The sequence below is a fragment of the Thalia democratica genome, chromosome 7 (genome assembly GCF_965202585.1).
Source record: "Thalia democratica chromosome 7, ktThaDemo2.hap1.1, whole genome shotgun sequence".
NCBI lineage: Eukaryota > Metazoa > Chordata > Thaliacea > Salpida > Salpidae > Thalia > Thalia democratica.
Window position 1 is genome coordinate 14,617,590 of NC_139171.1, and position 17,858 is coordinate 14,635,447.

Below are 17,858 nucleotides of genomic sequence, written 5' to 3' on the forward strand. Positions count from 1 at the left end.
ACTATTTTGTATATCCAATTTATTATTAATTATTTGATAATGAGTTTGTATTGAAGGTTAACTAGTAATTTAAAACGAACTTTTTGAAGATCAAAAAAGATAAGAAATACTAATGTATAAATAAAAAGATAGAATCTCAATCTAAAGAATCGGATGTTTAAAATAACTTAAAACTATTGTAAAAGTGTGAAAGTGAGAAAACACGCTCAGTGTAAAAATTTTGCACATTCTTTAATGATTAACAAATAAAAGTTCGTCCTCGGGTGGGCTCGAACCACCAACCTTTCGATTAACAGTCGAACGCGCTAACCGATTGCGCCACGAAGACTTGTTTAGTAACTCAATATTTACTTTATATACTTAAAATTTTCTTTAGACTACTAACACTTCTTAGAAAAATATTAGATAAATTGAAAAAATATTTGATATATCTTATGTTATTATAATTTTTGTTATTATATATTTTGATTAGAAAGAATAAATTCATAGTTTTGTTATTAAATAATTAATGGATAACAATACCGATTCCAATAAATTAAGTATGCAAATAACTCCCCGTCGGGAATCGAACCCCGATCACCCGCCTGACAGGCGGGAATACTCACCACTATACTAACGAGGAAGATATGTGGCCAGTACAGGGATCGAACCCACGACATTCGCGTTATTAGCACGACGCTCTAACCAACTGAGCTAACCGGCCACACGTTTGCAACGCATTCCTCAGCATTATATTTCTGACTAGCGTATTATGACGCAACAATACCATAAGAAATTATCTTGATAAAAACTCTGTTTATCATACAACTGTGAAGTCTTAAGGTTAAGTTAATTTTATTAAACTCTTGTTTTGGTTTAAAATTAATGATGTTTCACAACCCGTTTTCTTGTAGAATTACTTAGTATAAGATAAAGTTTTAATAATACTTTGTCTAATTATATATACATACATATAAATTTTGTAAGTTATTTAATATTTTTATTTCTAAAACTTACATACTAAAAATTTCTATGGGTGTTTACATTTAATTGCGCTTATATTTAATTTGATAAAAATTAAAAAAATACAAAATCTAGTAGACTTTTTGTTCTAAAACAATTCATTAAAAATTTCGTGTGATATGTTGAAGATTAAATATTTGAAAAAAAATTGTAATGTTACTTTACAAGACTAAAAATACTTTCTTTTTAGATAATCATATTGATTAGTTCTTATAAAATTTATACTGTAACTATTGTGAAAAAAAAGGGTAACAAAAAGTAAGGTGTTAAATTAAGCAAGCTTAATAAACTTAATTGGAGTTAAGTAGGAGTTATTGTTTTCATTTTCAAGAAACTGATTAGTTTGTAACTACAGCTAAATGATTTAATTTGTAATTATTTCTTTTTTTTATAAGTTATTTCCGATGTATAATGATATTAAAAAGAAAAAACTTCTTTTAACAATTCTAATATGTCTTTAGTTATCAAATAAATGTGTACTACTTAAATTTACAATTTAACAAGTACTTTTTTTGTGTCATTTAATCATATAAATATGATTAAAATTTTATTGATTATCATAAATTAAATACAAATTGAGCTAACTAAAGCATAACATCAAATTGAGCATTCAAAATCTAACAAACATTTTTTTTTATTTAGAAACGTTAATGAGATTTGAATATTAATTAATTAAGTCAATGTTTTAAAAGAAAAAAGGAAACCTGACCGTTGGATTAAAAGTCCAACGCTCTACCGACTGAGCTAGCCAGGCTCACGACAACCGGTTGATTATTGTGCATATAAAACTGATTATCACGTCATAATGCATAACTGTTGACTTATGAGTTTATAAAAACCAAAATCTTTACAGATATACCATTAAAATGTGTATATCAATTTGCTGATAGTTTTGTAAGTTAAAATAACTTAGTTCTATCTTTAACAGTTTTTAATTATTTTCCTATTATATAATTTCTTAAATATACCATATCTCAACATTAAAGTCGGTACTCGAATACAAACACTCAAAATAATAAATTTGCCTTAAATCAGGTTTATTGGCAAAATAAATAGTAATAATATTTAAAATAAAAGCAGACCGTAAAACTTGTTCTTTTAAAAACCTTGAGGAATTTTACCAAAAACATTTGGTAACCCTGTTGTAAAGGTTGTAAAGTAAAAAAAAAATCGTTAAGACTCAAAAGTTCTATCATATAGGAAAAAAAACTCAAAAAATAATCAAATTTGAAGTAGCTTAACAATGTCTTTTCAATGTTGTTTTACTACTTACAGGGTCGCCACTCGGTCAAGAAAAGTCAGGAAATCAGGAAAAGTCAGGAAAAATTTTAAAAAACGACAAAAGTCAGGAAAAAATGTGGGGTTTTGAAAAAAAGTCAGAAAAATTCAGGAAATTTGATCAAGTTTTAAAAAAGTCAGATTTTGACAGTTTAAATTTACAAAATTTCTTGTTTTCAAAGCCTTCAAATGGTAAAAATTAGTAAAATATCTTTTATAAAAATGCAGAAATTTTTTATTAACATATTGAACAAGTACCCTACTTGAACAAGCAGATTTTGTAAGCTTTTCAGCATTGATGATCTGTAGCAAGGACACTTTCATAGTGAAATTGTGATATATACTAAAAGTTTATCTAGCATAATTTTAGAATCAAAGTGTTTTTTGTTGAAGTAAATAATTGAGTTCTTTACAATTAAGCAGTTAGTTTAGTATTTTATGTAACAAGTTAATGAGTATACTGAAACGGAATGCAGACCAGATAAAGGAAACCATATCTTCATTAGATGAAGAGGTTGAAGTGCTAAAAAAAACGGAGAAAATAAATTTTAGTACATACATTTTAATACAGTATTTGACTAAGATTTTGTTTGTTTTAAGGTTTTATTTGTAACAGTTCCTTATATGTCGTTTCGTTTATTTAGATACATTTATGCTAGGAAATTCTAAAAAACTGTTCCTTATTGTTTTAAGGTTTCAACTGTAAAAAGTTGTTATTTTTTAAAGATTTTACTTGTTAAAGTTCGTTATTAATTCAAGGTTTTAACTGTAAAAGTTCCTTATATATTGTTTTGTTTATTTAGTTACATTTATGCTAGGAAATGCTAAGAAAATGCGTCTTTTTTCAGACAAGCTTTGTTTATAATTTAATAATACAAGTATTTTGCTAATAGAGCTGTTTATTACAAACATCAATCATACACAGGTGGTTTAAGTGAGGTACTGGAAGTTTGATGATAGAATTCAGCAAAAACTGTTGTTTTTAACCTGCATTAATATTAGGTTGAAAGCTATATATAATTTCAAGTGTTAGATTATGTATTTAAGATTAAGTTTAATATAAGAGTTTGATTTAGAAAAGTCAGGAAAATTTTGATAAAAAATCAGGAAAAGTCAGGAAATTTTTCTCAGCTTGATCAGTAGCAACCATGACAGTGTTACATTGAAAATTACAGCTTTTTATCCTAAATCTTTCCGTTATATTCTTTCAATAAAATTAAGCATATTTTATGGTTTTATTTGTAAATTTAAACAAATAAAAAGTTGCAGACACACATAATCTTAAGCTTGTAATAAGTTTAAGTAAATAAAAAAAGTCAATAATTTATCTTCTTTAATTGAACACTATAGTTGATTTATAACTTGAAATACCTCAGAAATTAGTATTGATTAAATCTTGATTTTTTAAACTATATCTGGTTAAAAAAACTCAAGTATGTTTCAAACTGTTTTAAAAATTTAGGCTGTATTGGGTGTTTCTAATTCTCATGCTAGTATCTAATTATCTTTTTAAAGTTCACATTTTTATTTTTTTGATATGTAGTTTAATTTTTTTACAATATTTTTTCAGTATTTGAATTTTTTAACTTCGTTTAAAAATGTGTATGACTTATTGCACTTGTTAAGTAAATTCTGTGTGAGGTTATAATGTTTAGGAAATTTAGGAAAAGTATTTAACTAAAAAATGATATTAAGTATTTTTAACGTTTTTATAGTAAGATTTTTCTAAATATAAACAAAGGTATTTTATAGATAAGACTACATTACAAGGGAAAATAATTGAGCTGAAGTAGTTGTAGCTGAAAGAGCTGAGAGCAATAGTTTAGTATACAATTAAAAAAAATTTCACAAAAATAAAGCTTTAGTTTTTTAGACTTTTTCTAGTAAACATAAATATTGACCTTCCTACTATACTAGGGAAAGTATACTTAAATATCAGTCTGAGCTGATCAGAAAAAAATAGTGAATCAGCATTTTTCAGAAGTTTTTATTTTATTTTCATTCATTTAAAACCTTGTTCTTAACCTACCCAACCCAAAAATTTTAACTGTTGAGTAAAAAATAAAGTTTAAATAGTTAAAACTTTTTTTGCTGACTAAGCTTGTTTAAGTTTATATTTTAATTAGACTAAACTTATAGCCTACTAGCCGTGTATGTTAAGTGTTACATAGTATTACTATTTCGATTTATTTCATTTCAAGAATTTGTTCAGGTACTTTTAAAATCAACTAAATATACAATCTATATTAAACAATCTATGGGTTTCTTTCTATTTTTAAGACAGAAGAAAATCATTATTTTAACTTTAGTGGTTTTAATTAGTTGAAAAAATTACTTATTATTCTAATAGTAATGTTAGATAAAATAGTTGTTTTTTTGTTGATCTCTTTTAGACTTGAAAATTTAAATAAAAATTAGCTGACTTAAACTTATTTATAATTTTTTACAAATTTCAAGTTACCTTAACTTTCTCCAAATTCTCAAACTAACTTTTATGATTTAAAATAACTTATTACAAAATACTTATTTATTATTTTATTTATTTTATTACTTTAATTATCTTTTTTTTTTACAAATTAAACTTTAGCCTTTAAGCTTGCCTAACAAGAAACTTGAAGATTCAAAGGATTCTTTAAATAATTTATTTTCAGTTAGAGCTAAAAAACTTGCTTAGGATAGTTTTAAAGTTTCCAAAGCGCGCAATTTTGGGTACCTGGTACGTTAATAGTGAGTAGGTTATGAAAAATGTAAATAGATAGTAAAGTAGTTTCATCAATATTAGTGGCTTTTTTTTTTGACAAGTGGAGTTTATGAAAGTAAGGAAAACCCTGCTACAAATTAATTCAAACTAGTTGTTGCCCTTCTAATATTGGCAACTTTGTTAAAAGACAGAAATTTAAACAGTTATCAGAAAGTTAAACACATTGCTGTTGCCAAGTTATCTTAATGAAAATATTATTTTTACTTATAAAGTTTTTCATGGAATATTAAAATATTCATGTCTAAATCAGTCATTATTTGTTAACCTTATCTAAATGAAAAAACTAAAACCAGAAGTAAATAAAGAAAATGCTTATACACATTTAATATTTAATAAATTTCTATTTCAGATTTGGTGGTTTAAAGTACTTGGTTTTTAAATTTATGTGCAGTATTTAAGTTTGCTAGAGTTTTTTATTTGTTAGTCATTTAAAGACTTAAAAATTCAATCATCCTAAATCAGGTTATTTGCAATATTTTGTTATTAAAGTTAACTTTGTTTTTTTTCAAAATTGTAAGGCTAAGATTTTTGAAATCAGGATCATTTTATTCTAGGAATTTTTTTCTGTAGTGTATCATAAAGACTTTTAAGTGCTTAAGGTTATAAAACAGTAACACTTTTCAAACCTTGCTCATACTACAAGTTTTCAGTTTTATCAAAAATCTGTGCTAGTTTAATATAAATCACATTTGTTTTTTGGCCACCAAGCTGACTTTCATGCTTCTGACAAGAATATTTCTTATTGTTGCTTCATTTTTTTAAAATTAAATTAATAGCTACAAAAAAGATTATTTTCTTGCTCAAGAAAGTTTAAATCACAGTTTCCTAAAACTGGCGATTTTGGCTACCTCTGGTGTTAATTTTAAATTTGCAATGAAGTAAATCAATAATTAGCTAGTCTAATATCTAATAAACAATGACAATATATATTTCTTATTTCTGGCAAGAGCGTTTATGGAAGTAGGAATTCCTGGTATAAATTAATGCAGGCTAATTTCTTAAAATCCTGTTAAAATACTATAAAAGATGATATATTACACAGCTGTGCTAGCTTTTTTATTATAACAGTATGCAGTAATGAAGTACTTAATTTACTTGCATCATTCATTGTTTTGTACTCTAAATATGAGAGCCAGACAAAACGACCATATTTGTCAGCGAACTGATGATCACGCCACAACCTAATAAGCAAATCAGAATAAGGGTTAGTATGGTGTGTAAAGTACTGATAAAGACATTGACTTGTGTAGTCAGTTGTATTTTGCAAAGCTATGTGGAAGATCTACTGAAATAATTCTTATTTAGAGCTCTTTTGTGTATATTTGTTGTATATAATGTTTAAATGTAGAGTTAAACCATGAATTGTATGTTAATTGCTTTAAACTATTTGAGCTATATTTTAATGTTTAATAAATTATTAAGCAGGGTTGCCAAAAGGTCAGGAAAACACAGAAAACCAGGAAAAGTCAGGAAAAACTTAATTAAAAAAACAAAAGTCAGAAAATATAAAGTTTTTTGAAGAAAGGTCAGGAAATTTAACAAAATTGAAGAAAAAGTTAAAATTGGCAGTTAAAATTTACAAAATTCCTTATTTTTCAAAGTCTTCAAATGTTAAAAACCAATTAATAGTTTTTACGTCAGGCTATTTTTTTTTTGCAGAATTTTTCTAGCAGTTTAAAAAATTACTCAATTTCCAATGCCTTCATCTGGTATAATTTAAAAAAAAAAATTATCTAACTGCAAAATTTCCTATTATGGTATTTAACAACAACCCCACTTGAACAAGCAGTTTTTGTATGATTTTTGGTATTGATTATCTGTGCAGGGTTGACAAAAAAACCTTAGTATATGGAAAAACCGAAAAACCTGTAATTTTTAACAATTTTAACATGTGTTAAGTAATAAAATTTTGATTTGACCAAAAAATTTATAACAAAGATAAAAATTTTGTGTCATCATCAAAAAAATTTTACAAAAAAACACATTTAATTTATCTTTAAGAAATCTTTTCCATGTCGTTAGACTATTTAACACAATTTTTAGCTGAAACTTTATAATAAACTAAAAATAGACCCCATAAGGTGTAATTTTACAAACCAGGAGCAAATTTTGAAAACTTAAAGAAAGTATGACAAAAATATTTGGCAGCCCTGTCTGTGGCAAGGAAACTTCCATAGTGAAACTGTGATACATACACAAAAGTTTATATTGCAGAATTTAAGAATCAAAGTGTTTTTTGTTTAAGTAAATAATTAAGTTATTTACAACTAAATACAAGTTTAGTATTTTATGTAACAAGTTTATGTGTATACTATAGCTCTTTATAATTTTTCAAAGTTGTTTAATTTTGAATAAAAAGTTATAAAAGAGGTATATTCCATTGTAATTTAATTTATTTTTAGTTTGTTTTAAAATTAAGGGCATAGTGGGAGGGGGAGGGGTAAACACCATTTTTTGGTTTTTAATCTTATTTTATATAGTTTTTACTAAGCTACAAGATGCTTTTTATAGATTTGAAAAAATCAAATTAATTTTTGAAATTTAGCTGGTCAAAGTCAGAGGCAAATAAAGGGTCCTTACGGGAGGCGCAAACTAAAACATCAAATAACTAGTAATCACTAAAAATCTATCTCCTCCTACGTTTTATGAGATAACTACCTAAAATCTTTAGAAAATGTTCCTTGAATATTTGAAAAAATCTGTTGGAATAGAATTTAAAAAATTAAAAAACTAAAAATTTTTAACTAAAAACCTAAAAAAAAAAACTATTTTGTTTGTTTATTTTTTTATAGAAAATTTTAATTTTTAATTTTTTTTTAATTTCACCCGACTGATTTTTTTAAATATATTATGGAACATTTCCTAAAAATTTAAGGTAGTTATCTCAAAAAACGTAGGAGAAGTAGATTTTAGTGAAATAGTCTATTTTTGCCGTTTTAGTTTGCGCCTCTTATAAAGAACCTATTGTTACCTCTAACTTTGACTGGCTATATCTCAAAAACTATTTTAAATTTTCTAAATATGTAAAAAACATGTTGTAGCTTAATAAAAACTATATAAAATAAGATTAAAAACCAAAAAAGGGTGTTTACCCCCCTCCCCCTATGCCCTTAATTGTAAATGATAAAAGGATATATATTATATAACAGATATATAGTTTACTTTTTTATGTAATTTTACAGTTACTTAATTATATTCTTATCTAACTGACTTTTTATTTAATGATTTTATATAACATGGTTTAGGTAGTATTTTATTAGTCCTGGACATGACGTTAAACTGTTCCGGTGCATGACTCGATAAGCAAAAGGTTTTTTCGTGCTCCAGGTCCTTGGACAAAATTTTTGAGTGTTTTCTGTCTATTAAACGAAGTGAACAATTTATATAAGTATTACATGATTTAGATAATCATTTTATATTATTACCTTTAAGTTGTTTTACAACTTTTTTGCAAAATCTGACTACATTTTGCTGATAGAGTTGTTTATTAAAATACATCAATCATACACAAATGGTTCAAGTAATGTCATGGAAGTTAGATGATTGAATTTAGCAAAAAACTGTTGTTTTAACCTGTAAAACGATAAAGTTGAAAGCTTTAGATAGTTTCAAGTGTATAATTATGTATTTTAGAATAAGTTTGAATTAGAGTTTGTTTAAGAAAAGTCGAGAAAATTTGAGTAAAAAGTCAGAAAAAGTCAGGAAATTTTCCTCAGCATGATCTGTGGCAACCCTGATTAAGCCTTTTCTATTTTTTTGCTAGCTAAAAGTTTTTATTTTAGCTTAAGTTAAATACTTTAATTTTTTTCAAATAGATTTAAATATTCAAAAATCTTTAATCGTTTTACAGTTTACTGCACTAAAATTTGGTTTATTATTAAGCTTCACTTTTGCCAAGTGATTTATAAAAGTTTTTAAAATAACTAGTATGTTAAAAATAGAGATTTTGTAATATTGTTTTGTCATTCTTTTTAAAAATGCTTCTTAATTAGTCCCAAACTGAACTTTTTAATAGTAATCGTTGCTTCTCAATATGTCTTGTCTGGTTTATATAAATTAGTTTTAAGTAGAACCTATTATTTATAAAATATTAAATCTTATTAATAGGTAAATAGTAAATAAGTACAGTTTACTTGTTGTAAGTAGTACTAGCAGGTTGAGTGGAACACAATCCATATTTTCAAGTAGATCTTTATAAAATTATCATGGAAAGTTGAATTATTTATGTCTAAATCTTTTATAAGTTATATTTTTTTATCATAATACTAAAAAACTAAAACTTTCTTTCTACATAAACTTAAAAAAAATACATCATGGTTCAGTGAAAACTCTAACCAATGCCAAAAAAAAAATACAAAATAGGTTTGATATAGCGACAAGAAGTTTTTTTTTTCTCTTGAAACACTATGTCAACTTGGATAAAACTCGCATGAAACGTTCACAGTGACAATTACAAGATTCCGACTACAAAAACGCGCGAAGTTAAACAAAATCGGCAATTTTTGTATGAAATATTCTCTACGACATACATAAATTTACAATATATTTTACAACTCGATAAATGAGTTCCGAAGTTCTATTGAATTTATTATTATAGTACAAAAACATATTATTGAATAAGCTCGTTTTTATTTTTAAATTCAATATAATTTGTTATAACTGCATTCTGCTTTTAGTACATTTACGTTTTACAACCACATCGTTTTGGTCATTTAAATTTGTTTTTAAATGTCTAATATACTTTGCAAATCGCTAACAACGAATTAGTAGAAAAAACGATTTAATAAAGTTTTACTAAACTAAAACTTATTTTTATTTCGAATAATTAAAAGTTTAAGCATGACATAAATATTAGTTTAAATCTATTTTTATTGTTAGAACTCAAAACAGTCATCTTTTTACTTTAGCCTTATTTATTCGTTTATAAGAGTTAGTCGAGTGTTATAAAAATGTACACCTGTTATAAGAAATTTAACTCTATATATAATATGTTTAATTTCATTTGTTTTTTGCTTAAATCTAGTTAAACTCTTTAACCTTATAACATTAATTGCCAATTCAATTTATTCGAATTATTAAAGGTTAATCTAATTAATCAATATTATTCTCCCTCTTTCTCTTATCTATTACTTACAGTAATCTCTCGCATCTTTACGCACTCTTGACGTTACGCACTCTTGTTTAGTTACGCATTTAAGAATTCTAAAAAATTTAATGAATAAAAATGTTAATTTTCTTAACTTTGCACAAATTAGGTTCAAAATGTATTTTTTTTTAATCCATTAATATATTTTTAATACAATGCAAGACAAGTATATTTTATGTGGGCAAGGGTCAAATTCAAAAAAAGTTGTAGTAACATAAACAATTTTATTAAACATTATTCTTACACTATACATACTTTTTCAAATGAAGAAATCAATTTCAGCACTTAATGCATATTTTTGTAAAAGGTTAGAGAAACAAATTGTAATATAGACACCAAACCATTTCTTAATTACAAACAAATGCCTAATTATAGATTAAGTATGCTAAGTAGAAAAGAATATAAATGATAAGTATTAAGTAAGTCACATATAAATAAAGATAAAGATCAAATCTACTTATTAACAAAGTTAATAAAACTTTTCTTCAAGTATTACTAGTTTGTTTAAATTTAATTTTTTTTTTCATATTTATAATTTAAGTAAACAAACTGTTGAAAGTAAAGAAGTCCCCATTCTGCTTTTAACTAGAAGCAATATAAAAAAGTAGTCAATATAATAAATTTGTTTAGTACTTCTCGTACCTTTACGATCTATTGTGTCTTTACGCATTTTTTCTGTGGATATAATGTGCTAAGTAAGCGAGAGGTTAATTTACTTTTTTTTTTGCGCGCGAACAGTTTATTTGCCTTAAAAGTGCTTGCCATCATTTTGCCATCATTAAGGCCTGATGAGGCGACAACTATTGTCTTTCGAAAAAGCTGTAGCTAACGGATTGAAGTTTTGAACTTGATGTGATATTTTCATATAAATAAACACCGACATGTAATCACATCATACCGATTTCATAATCAAATATATAAACTATCTTGCTAGAAATTATAAGACTTTTGGTTTGACTCTAATGTTATTAATAGTGAAAAGAATATAAAAGTGTGTTTAAAACCAAATAAATAGATTCATTTAAAGTTTCAAAAATTATTTTGTTGCAGAATTTGTTATAAGACATTCTGATAACCAAAAGGTCCAAAAAAGTACAGTATATAAGGTTATTTTTGACAAAAACTACAAAATAGTAGAATATTTATTGACTTAATCTTAAAAAATTAGCTTAGTGATCTAAATATTTAATTTTTTTTTTGATTTTAAACTTGTAAACAATTTCAAACATTCGTGGATAAATAAATAACATTTTCAAAGTACAAATTAATAAAATAATTGAAAAATTATTATGCATTGTTTGACCTTAATTTTGTTGATACTGAATTTAATTTGAAAACAAAACAAATTGTAAAAATTGTTTATTTGTAACCTGTTTTAATTTTCAAAACACACTTAAAATGTTATTCGTGTAACTCACTTAGACTTTTTATTTGCATTATTTTTTTGACATAAACATATATAATGATTTGTTATTAATAATTTGTTATTGGAAAACAGAAATATTTTAAATTATTTATTAGTTATATAGATTTAGTTAAACAATTGCATTTTTTATAATAACTGCAAGTTATTAACTTAGTTTGGGTTTTATATTGATTAAGTTAATACGATCAAATTTAAATTTGTCTATGACTTGAGATTTTTTTCAAGTTAAACTTTCCATTTGGCATTAAACATTATATTTTTTGTTATATATTACATTATGGTCAGTCAACTAACATAGTCTAAATTTAAAAAATGAGATCTTATCTTATTTTTATATTAGCTTTTATACAAACTGTTAGAATTTTTGTTTGTAGGCAGGTTGATTGATAATTTTTTTAATTTTTGTTTATAACATATTCTCGATATAATTCGAGGTTGTTAACTATTTAAAACACCTTCAAAGACATATAACAATTTTATTGTCAGTAGTAAACCTTATAGTTAAAAATGCAGATTAGATAAATATTTTTGTGTTGGTTGCGTATTTTCAAAAACTAAAATTTTGTCAAAACAGAATTTTTAGTAAAAATGTATAGCAGCTTTCATTATTGTCATTTTGTAAATACAATTAATAGATAACCATTTACCAATGTATAAAATTTCAAAATGCACATTATAAAGTAGGTATTTAGCTTAAGTTATAAATTTCTTTAATACGTGATGTGTAAGTTTTTCTTTCATATAAAAAAATAAATCTAATGTAAAATTTCTTATAACTATAACTTACAACTTTTGGTAGTTTAAAAAAACAAGTTTATCAAATATTAAAAAGTTACTTTACAATTTGTACATTTTCGATGTTTTATTTACTTTATTAGTTTAGAGTAGGACTTTTTAAAGTGGAAGGTTCGAAAAAGTAACTGTTCGATTAACTAGTACAGCGTAGAAATAGTGGTTGCTATTCAAATAGCAAACGAGCAAAAAATTAAATATTTTAGTAATGCTAAAGATGCTAATAATAAATTTGTAACTAAATAGCATAAAAGCAATTTTGTCTTAGTTTTAGCCAATTTTATAAAAAAAAATCTGCGAATTACATGTTAGTTATATCTGCTAGTGTTTAAAAAAAAGGTTTCTTTATAGAACTCTTTTAATAAATACAAAAATATATTTTAAGTATAATTTATATAAATTTTAAGTTTATTTTCGTGATTTTCTATACTTCTTAGGTTTATAAGTTTTCTAAATATCCAAAAATAACTCGGTCACAAAGTAACAGTCTTACTACAACTAAAATAATAACTTATTAGCAGGAAATATTTAATTTAAGATTTCTATTTGGACAAAAGCATCAATGATATTTAACAAATGTAATTATTTATTTCGACATACAGTTATGTTTAATGCAACTTTTCCGGTCAAATTGTACGTTTATTAAAATTATATGTGAGACAGCTTAAATACATATAGGTAATAAATAATATAGAAATAAATATGCAAACAAGTGAGATTTTAAAACTGAAAAAATGTTAAATAAAAAACTAGAAATAACAATTTTAAAAATTTTAAAGCCACTGCCACAATAAATTATAATTAGCTATTGATACAATATTAAAATACAATTAGTTGTAGAAAAATACAGAAATATTTTATCTTATAAACTTATTAAACTACCTTATAAAACAACTTGAATGAATCGTATTAAGTGCGTTATAATCAATTTTAATTGTTAGTTTCAATTGATTTCTGAAAATACTTGAGTTTTCACACAATCAAAAAAGTAAATATAATTTTTTTATGATTAGTTAATTAACTTTTAATAAATTTTGAACGTCGTGAATTATTTGATTTCATTTTAAATTAATAAGTAAATACAAATTTACTAATCGCTGCGGTTAAAATATAAGAACTTATATATTTACAAAAAAAAAAAACTTAAGAATATCAAAAATATTTTATAGGAGCAGAAATAATTATTTCCTACTTTCATACGTCAAATTTTGGTTGAACACTTTACCATGTGTAAGAATTTTAAGTTTCAATTTTAAGTTAATAATCAGATTTAAATTTATACTTTGTTTTTATATTACTTTAAAATTATTAACACTTAATTTATAAGCTGCAAAACAAAAATTTTGATATATGTAGTGTTCTACTAACCAAGCTAAATGGATAGCTGTTACAGTTAATATTTTTAATATAATTTATATTCCGGCCAAAATTTCAACATTGATTTTTAAATACGAAAAGTTCTGTGTAGTCATATCTTTCTTAATTACATAAAGTAAAAGTTGTTTTACAATATAAACATTAAAAATAATATTTCTACAAACCAAAACTATCTAAAATCAATTTTAAAAAAAGTTACATAAATCATTTAATTTAATTATTATGGATGGTTGATAGCAAATAAATGTTCAAAATATACACTATAATTGATAAATAATTTAAGAAAACTAATATGTATACTATTTTTTTTAGGAATTTTATCTAATTTAAAATAATTCAGTTGAAATTAAATATTTTTTTGGACTTATTTTTAGATAAACTGTTTATAAAACAAACTTTAATTAATAAGTATATAACGAAATAAGAAAATAAATACAGATTTTTAACATAAAACTTTCTTTTAAAAACTAAATGTAACTAAAAAGTCATGTTGTAAACTTTAGAACTACTTATTTGTGCAAAAATATTACTATATATCTACTTGTAACAAAAGAATTAGGAAAACCTTAATCTAATTAGAGTTGTATTAAATTATTTTTGTTATGACATTTTAATTTTTTTTTTTTGCTGAAGGTATAAATAATCAAAAACATAGACAATGTTTTTAGATGAACTTAATATCTCTTGGAAAGCTTTAAACGCATTTATAAAAAAATGTTTTAGAAATTTTTGTATAAAGCAGGCTTTAAAACTTTTTAATACAAGTTATTTCAATTACTGTTTTAAAGTGAAAACTCCAAAAAAAGACATAAAAAAATACAAAATAGGTTTGATATAGCGACAAAAAGTTTTTTTTTTTTTTTTAACATTATGTCAACTTGGATAAAACTCGCATGAGACGTTCACAGAAACAATTACAAGATTCCGACTGCAAAAACGCGCAAAGTTAAACAAAATCAGCAACTTTTGTATGAAATATTCTCTACGACGTGATTTCAGTAAGATTTTCAACTCGATCAATGAGTCCCGAAGTTCTATTTAATTTATTAAAATATAATAACATATTATTATAAAAGCTCGTTTTTATTTTACTATTCAATTCAATATAATTTTAGTAAACTGCATTCTGCTTTAAGTAAATTATAATCACATCGTTTTGGTCATTTAAATTGGTTTTTAAATGTCTATTATACTTTGCAAATCGCTATCAACGAATTAAGTAGAAAAAATGATTTAATAAAGTTTTACTAAACTAAAACTTATTTTTATTTTCAATAAATATAAAAACAAGCATGATATAAAAATTAGTTTAAAATTATTTTTATTGTTACAACTCAAAACAGTCATCTTTTACTGAGGCTTTAAGTAATCGTATATAAGAGTTAGTCGAGTGTTATAAAAATGTTACACCTGTTATAAGAAATTTACCTTAAGTTCATAATAAATTCAGTTTAAAATAAAAACACATTTATGTTGAATTTAATTTATGTTGATTTCTCCGTCAGCTATTTATAAAATTTACTCAATTATAACAACTTTAACACCAAATAATATAATTTATGTTATGATAATGATGTTTTGAAAACAGTTAGAGGGTATTAATTTCTTCTTCAGAACTTTTTAACTATAAACCAACAAAAGTAAACAATATAATAATTTAAAAACTGGATTCACTCGATTGTTAATAATTTTTTTTATAAATTAAACTTTAATGTAAAAATAAAAAAAATACATTTGTTTAACTAAATCTATAAATAATAAACTAATAAATAATTACAATACTAAAATGCAACTATTTGAAGAAAAACACAGAAACTATTTATTTGATAACCTTTAGAATTAAACTTATAAAACAATTTGAATAAATCGTATTAAGTGCGTTTTAATCAATTTTAATTGTTTTTTCAATTGATTTCTGAAAATATTCGAGATTTCAAACAATTAAAAAAGTTTTTACAATTTTTTTATGATTAGTTAATTAACTTTTGATAAATTTTGAACGTCGTAAACTATTTGTTTCTATTTTAAATTAACAAGTATATACAAATTTAATAATCGCTGCGGTTGAAACATAATTACTTATATATTTACAAAAAAAAAATACTTAAGAATTTTAAAAATATTTTATAGAAGCAGAAACAATTATTTCTTACTTTGGTACGTCAAATTTTGGTTAAACACTTTACCATGTGTAAGATGTTTAAGTTTGAGTGACGACTTAATTAAATGATTTTAGTTATCAGATTTATATTTATACTTTGTTTTTATATTACTTTAAAATTATTAACTCTTAAGTTATAACTTGCCAAACATAAGTTTTTGATATATGTCGTGTTTAACTAATTAAGCTGAATGGATAGCTGTTACAGTTAATATTTTTAATATGATTTTTATTCTGACACAATGTTGGTAAGAAAGCAAAAGATTACTTTACTTTTTTTTTTTTGCGCGCGAACAGTTTATTTGCCTAAAAAGTGCTTGCCATCATTTTGCCATCATTAAGGCCTGAAGAGGCGACAACTATTGTCTTTCGAAAAAGCTGTAGCTAACGGATTGAAGTTTTGAACTTGATGTGATATTTTCATATACATAAACACCGACATGTAATCACATCATAATGTAGGTATTTTACTTAGCACTCTAAATTAATTAAAGCCTAATGGTTAACATATACTAACAGAATTAACAGTTCATGAAAATAGAAACAAATAATCTTTTAAGTTAAGGGTTAACCTAGCCTAAACCGTATGGTAGCCAAACTGTTTTTAATTTTACAATTTATCGGAACTTAACCCGGCAAAAAATTATTTCACATTTTATAATTTTATTAGAAACTATTTTAAACTTAAGAAAATTCTTAAAAGTGCAAACAAAAATGTAAGTAAGTATCAAGATTACTTGCAATATTTTTTATACAGTAGATTATGTTTAGAAACAAACTATTAATTTCATGATGGTTTACTAACCTCACGTTCTCCATTTGTATCCAAAACTGAACCAGCTGTATTCATTGCCAACTTTATTTAATTCTATGTTATGTCTAAGAAACAATAAAATTGGTTTAATTTGATTTCATACGGTTTTAATTGTATTAATTGAGTTCCATTAGTTTTTTAATAAAATAATACAAACATTTTAAATTTGTTTTTATTAAAAACCAGCTTAATATATTAAACTAAAACCAGATATTTTTTAATTCTATCTTTAGGCTGATAATGTTGATATGGAATTTAAATCTAATATAACTTTAGTTTCTACGATATTATGTAAATTATACTAATAAAAACAACAAATATAAAAATATTAAAAAAGTACATAAATGCTACTTCTAAGTAATTTTATTATTATAAAATTTGTAAATGTTACAAAATCAAAATTGTATACAATAATTTTTTTTTTCTGTTACAAAATTTATTTATTTTTAATTATTTTTTTTAAATCTTAGTATATATTTTTTCAATATTTTCAATTCCAGGTTTTTCAATTTCGTTTTATTTAATTGTAAAATAAAAAGTTTTTGTGGCAATCATTTCCTTACTCAATTTATGATGTGTTAAGAAAAATTAAAAGTACAAGCCAGTGACAATTAATAAATGCTACAACTAAGTTCTGAAAAAGTAGTTTATGAAATCTACTTTTAGTAAAATTTAAATATTTAAACAAAACAAGTTGGGTTACAGCATCATTGAGATTGTTATAAGAAAAAAACTATTTAAAAGTAAACATTTATTTTATAAAATGTCTAGATTTAAGAACTTAAATTAATCATCTATAGCTGTAACCTTCTGTATGTAACACTGATCACTTTAGTAAAGTTAAATGTTAAACAGTACATCACCAAAATAAAACTGCTAAATATGTAGGAATATGCTTTAAAACAACCAATCTTTATTCAAAAGTATTATTGTTAAGTGATAACTAATCAAGTAAAAATAGACTACTATAAAAATATACATCTTCCCTCTAAATGTATAAATTTTTTATCAAATTTTTATCAGGGTAGCAACATATTTTTCAAAAAAAAAAATTATGCTTTTTTTAAGAACATGTTTTATTGTGGTTTTATTTTAGTTTTA

At 23.9% G+C, this 17,858-nt stretch overlaps 1 non-coding gene across 1 annotated transcript; it reads right to left on the reverse strand.

Moving 5' to 3' along the window:
- Window positions 1-254: 254 nt before the first annotated feature.
- On the reverse strand, window positions 255-328 carry Trnan-guu (transfer RNA asparagine (anticodon GUU)). Its single transcript has one exon. It is a non-coding gene; the product is annotated as a tRNA-Asn (tRNA).
- Window positions 329-17,858: the final 17,530 nt, after the last annotated feature.